The 6,000-nt window shown below is 37.6% G+C and overlaps 1 protein-coding gene across 2 annotated transcripts in view; it reads left to right on the forward strand.

Moving 5' to 3' along the window:
• The window catches only part of RBM45 (RNA binding motif protein 45), a 28,343-nt gene extending 22,579 nt beyond the window's left edge, over positions 1–5,764 (forward strand). Inside the window, exon 10 of one of the 2 annotated variants that reach the window (XM_077448093.1) lies at positions 5,054–5,764. The gene's annotated coding sequence lies outside the window, so the exon portion shown is untranslated. The remainder of the gene's footprint in view (positions 1–5,053) is intronic. The other variant, XM_077448092.1, reaches the window with a different exon arrangement.
• Positions 5,765–6,000: the final 236 nt, after the last annotated feature.

Below are 6,000 nucleotides of genomic sequence, written 5' to 3' on the forward strand. Positions count from 1 at the left end.
CTGCAGATATAAGATGACATATTTTCTCCCTTTATCTGTAGGATGGAGGTGCTTGGTGTGGCTAATAAACCTGTGGTGGGGTGTTTTTTTTTTTTTTTTTTTTACAATTTTAAAACAGAACGTGAAGTGTATTATAACAGTGGTCATCAATCCTGTCCTCAGGGCCCACTAACAGGCCAGGTTTGCATGATGACTGAAATACATCACAGGTGATATCATTTGCTGCTCAGTGATTGCAGTATTCTAGTCTGCATCTCCCCAAGGTAATACATAAAACCTGGCCTGTTAGTGGGCCCTGAGAACAGGATTGATGACCGCTGTATAACAACATGAGATACGCCTAGGATTAACCCCATGGATTGAAAATGTTCTACAATTTTTTATTTATTGTAAAATCAGGCCCATTATTAAAAAAAAACATGCAAATCGTACCCAGTGCCCAAGAGGCATACACTGGAATTCACACATTGTTGTGACCCTTTCCTGGACAGCCAGTGGTCATGTTCATGTATGAATTTGTACTGCATAAAGTTGCGTTTCGCAAAAAAAAATTCAGTCAAGGCACCCCTTTAAAATTAAATACAACCTCAAGGCACCCCATTCTAAGACGTGACAACTAAACGAATAGTTTTGAATCTTGCAGCAACATCCACATGTGTCACCATCATTGGAAGTGATTTATTCCTCCACCCCTTGCAACTGGTACTGACTAGTATTCTAGTGTTTCTTCTCCCTCCAATATTTTTTATTTTTTATTTTTTTTTCTCTGCCAACTTGACCCCAATGCTGACAGAGGAAGGGGAGACCAAGGATGCTGTGCAGGTGCCCTAACGTCCTACTTGTCAACCAATGAAATCCTTGGTTGCTAAGATGCCAGTGGCTGGCCTGTGCGGTCCCCCAGGTTAAAATGCTGCACTATAAAAACCCGTGGCTTTGAGTAACCAAAAGGCAGGCTTGATCCACTTGCTGGCTTGTTGATAGTTTTGGTCAGTTTGTGATCAAAACTATCCTGATTAAAAGGCTGGCTTACCGTGTCAGACGCCACGGCAATAAAGATCTGCAATTGCTTAGATGGGAAAAAGTTTTATTTTTTATTGGAGTGCAAGTTAATCCCACTTTAATGCTTTCAGGAGCGTCTGTTCCTAAGTCCCCCAGCTCTGTCTCTGCAGCACATATCGATTTTCAGAGGTTACCAGAAATCCAACACTCCCAAATATGTCAAATTCTAAAGATTTATTAAGCCACTGATTACAGCAGTGATCAGTCCCCCATACAGTGGGGCACGTATTTACCTTTTGCATGGTAAATCTTTGTTTACTTATTTTAGGAACAGTTGTTTTAATGGCTATCTGGTTCAAGAGCCCTTCTTCATGCTTAATTACTTACATATACTTTTCTAATGGTGTATTGCAGCGTTATTAATTACTCCAATAAAATTTTAATTGTGGTAGAAAAGATTGTTCTTTAAAGAGAACTAGTCATGGTTGGGCTCACGATCTGAACGAGAAATTAAAATTGCACATCTTGCGAAAGGTTTACTGTCACACCACTTTTTTATTTTATTTTTTTTATATACCGTATTTATCGGCATATAACACGCACCCCAAGTTTAGGAGGGAATTTTAAGGAAAAAAACTTTTAGGAGGGAAGTTTAAGGGGAAAAAAAAAAAACTTACATTTAAATGCCCATCAATGCAGCGTTATCATTGTCCATCTGCAGCCTTGTCCATCATTGCAGCCTTGTCAGTGTCATCTGCAGCCTTGTCCACCATTGCAGCCTTGTCCACCAGTATTTTTTAAAAATGCCGCCGCCAAGATACAGAGCCGGATGTGTATCTCGGTGGTGCGCGGTAGTTCTCCGCCGCTTTCGGCCGCCGAAAGCCGCCGATAATGGCCGAAGGCGGCCATAAGCCGCCTTGAAGAGCCGAAGGTGGCTAAAAGCTGCCCAGAGGCTCAGAACTGTGGGGGGTCTGCGTATAACACGCACCCGCGATTTCCCCCTGCTTTTAAGGGGGAAAAAAGTGTGTGTTATACGCCGATTAAATATGGTAGTTGTATTCTGACACTTGAGCTTGAGGGTCTGCTGTTTTGACCTCCAGTATAGTGTATCCCAGCTTCTGCATGCCTAAAGCTAAATGAAGGACCAAATATATACCTTTTACATAAATAAGCCTGCTCAGTTATATTTTAAGAGGGACCCTTTATGAATGGTATTCAGAAATTTTACAGCACATTTCCACTTTTGCAGTCACATTTGAGAAAACCCCACTATGTATGTGAACCCAGTCACACAGAATACCTAGATGTTTCTGAGGAGAAGGCCTCGTACTAGATTGAAAGCATCTCTGGTGAGCAAGTGAGCCTTGCTCAGAGTTGTATTTTAGAGACTCCATATTATATTTGTAATACACATAGGATTCTCCAATAAAGCTTTCTTTGCTTCAGCCATGGTCTCCTGGGGAAAAATTTAGATCACGTTAATTATTTCTAGGTGCACAGACAGATATTCCATCTAAGGGACATTAAACTTGATTTAACCTTCTCTTTTAACTATACAAAACGTTGTCATTTTTATGGACAAGAACTCTCGCAATCATTTGGTGCACAGTACAGGCTTCTTTTATAATTTTTGTTTCGATACAACAGACAGTCTTACTTTAAAGCAGAACTCCAGGCTCCTTAGGAAAAAAGTACCCCCCCCCCAAAAGGTGAACGTATCCTTTTAAAATCTTCCAGCACAGTACACACAAGGTTAATTATGGTACACCTTAACTCCCCAGGCTCCTTGCATTCCACTGGGAAATTTTTAGTCTAGGAGTAAAATGGTAAGGGCAATTTAATAAAACTAAGCAGCAATTTAAGTTTTTTTTATTTATTTTTAAGTAAAGCCATGTGAATGAGAAACAATAACTTGTAAATTTAGTGTTTATTTCAATTTGACTGCAGAAGTGGAAAAGCAATTTTAATATGGCCTGTCTTTTTTTTTTTTTTTTTTTTTTTTTTTTTTTATTTATTTTTTTTTTATTCTACCTGTAATAGCCTACTTGCAGTGGATTTATATTTCTTTTTATTTAGATATATTCTCTTGATCCAAGCCTGACATTTTAGCTTGATGGTCAGGATCTGAGGTTATCCCCTTTAATCCTAGTTTCAGACTCCCATCCAGAAGGTGGGAACAATTTGGGCTGGTTTTAGTAATACATTTAAGAATATTCACAAAATTGTGTAAATATTGATTTTAATTATTCAACCATGTAAAAACCAAATGCCTTTTTACGATGAATACCTAAATCTGTACAGATGAAATAAGTAAACAGAAATGTGCTTTTTATATGATTGGATAATTGAGGTGAATATTTACACAATTTGCTGTGTGATAATTCTTGTATCCCGTTGTGGCTGGTTCGGCAGTGAAATGAAAACATTTCATAATGGGCAAGTTGTATGCTCTAGTTCCATTCCCTAAAAGTGACTGAAGAATTAAGTTAAAATGAGCAACTTGATCCTACCCTGACTTTCCCATGTGGTTAGTTTTTAAATGTGTTTGGTAATCCTAAATCGGAGGGGACACGATTAATCATTCATGTCATGCCAAATAGCGTCTTGGATAGTATAGGAATTTTTACAGTGCCAACATCTTCATTTCCCTTTCAAACTTTAACTAATTTTACAGCATAGTCTTACAATGTTATGATACTCTGAATATTGAAGTGTGGTTGAGGAGTGAGTGTCTTCATTTCAGTGTTCTGGTAAATATAAGCCATACAACATGACACTAGGTATGCTCCTCATTAGAATTCTTGGCTGCTGTGCTCTCCTGGCATTCATTCAGCATTTTAATTCTCTAGCTTCCAGATTGGCAGAATTCTTTTAAACTACTCTCATTCTCTTCTGGACGTGATACAAGTATCAAGCAACAATGTTTTAGGGAAGCATTAGATCTTCAAGCTTTTAAGTTTTTAATGTGGTGTTTTGTTCTGATTCCTGACCATTTTTAATTAAATATATTGCCCTCTTAAGGAGTTAGAATATGCATGGACCTAAGAGGTTGCCTCCTTTTTTTTTTTTTTCTAAAAGGATTCATTTTAGGTAAACCTTTTTAGTAACATTTTTTTTTTTTTTAAATATATATACCGTACCACCCCATTATCTTGCCTTCCTCTCCAATTTTGGTAAAGTTCGCTGGTGCCCGGTACAGCAAAGCCTTCACAAAAACTGACTGGTTCCTTTTCATACTGTGCATTCACATTGCAGCCTCATTCATTCTTATTCATTTATACAGGACAGCCATACTCTTGGCAGCCTATAGCAGTACTTCTGAAATTGATTGCGGTTTAAACCTGCACAAGCCTAAATTCAGTTTAAGCATACAAAGAAGAAAAATGCCAGCAGAGATTACCTTAATTTGAAACGTTCAATATAGTCAGTAGATCCAGAGACAGTCAGGGAAAATCCATAATTTTAAGCTGTCATCCGAACAGAATGAGAAGGAAAATCAAATGGGCATCATTGTTCTGATGACAGCTGTCTAGGAGAATTCCTCAGGAGGTGAACATGACACAGATGTCAAAAGACCCTAAAGGGACACTTAATCCCCTACGCTATACAAATTGTGGGGGGAAAAAATCGTTTTTACTTTACCATTGGTTGTATTTCAGTCGTGTTTATATATTTTTTTATTAATTTTTTTTATTTCATTTTGTCATGTTGAATGAGGCAAGGATTAAAGTGGTTGTAAACTTCAGAATTAAAATATGAACAAAGCATATCCCTTTTAGTGTGTACATGTCTGTCAAGAGCACCAAGTGGCTTTCCTCCGTTCTGGAGGGGCCTCTCTCCCCCTTGCTGATGTAACTTCAGCTGTAGACGGCTGTAGATAAACAGGTACAAATGATGTAGGGAGGATTTGTTTAATCACTGTCTTACCGGCCAGTAGCTTCACTGGGTTTATGTAAGGGTTTACAACCACTTTAACTGGCCGCATGGCCTCCCTTTTTAGATTAAAATCATTCAGACCTTTGTATTTGTTTACCAATTCTCCTTTTTCATTCAGCGTTTCAGTGCCAGTTGTACATTTTTATCTATAGTGAAATCGGTTGTCTCACTACATGCCAATCCTATGAAAGCTGCTCTCATGTCTTGAATTCATCCTACATTACCTGGTTGCTAGAATTTGGTGCAGTGATACCCCTGAAAAACTGAACACCAGATGCTAGTTGGCATTACATTATTATGCGTATAAGGCCTGAGTAATCCAATAAAGCACACATACTTTATCACTGAAGGCATTTTTCTCTTTAAGAAACAGCAAATATCCAATGATGCATAATGGACAAGTAGTTTAGGTGAAACTGGTCTTTTAAACGGACATCAGCATCTTTTGTATTAGTAAAGGAGTATGTTTAGTAGAAGATTATGCAGTGTTTGGATAAATTTCTGTGAATGACACGTTTTTAGATATCTATTTTCATAACTGTGTTGTGCTCTTTCTACAGACCACAGACTAAGTTATGACATGACCCTCAGCTGACTGACTGAAACGTGACAGGAGACTGCTTTTACGTACTGGTTTAGTAAACATTTGCTCGTAAAGACTTTTCATGGGAAGAGAGAATATTCATGTGTTAACTATTAAGTTCTAATAACAAGTTACAGTGCTTATTCATAAGATTTTTTTATTTTTTTTAAGTTTTTTTTTTTTTCTTTCTTTTTTTTGTGAATGTTGCTTTATGCATTGTGATAATAAAGTAAAATCCATACATCAGTATTGTTTTTTGTGTGTTTTTTTTTATGTGGTGACTCCATTTAGTTTTTAATTGCTCAGACTTTTTTACTTGGTTATCCTGCCAGAAGATCAGCATTGTTACCCCAGGATAGAACTTTTTTAAAACCACCACTTCTCCTTTCCATAATAGTGGGAGGGGTTCTGTAGTTTACATGGCTAACTTGGGTAGTTCTCGTAAGTCTTGGAGTTCCAAATACTGTAGCTGCTGACTTTAC

The sequence above is a fragment of the Lithobates pipiens genome, unplaced genomic scaffold (assembly GCF_037356315.1).
Source record: "Lithobates pipiens isolate NorthernLeopardFrog02 unplaced genomic scaffold, aLitPip1_a1.2 Scaffold_22, whole genome shotgun sequence".
NCBI classification, from domain to species: Eukaryota; Metazoa; Chordata; class Amphibia; order Anura; family Ranidae; genus Lithobates; species Lithobates pipiens.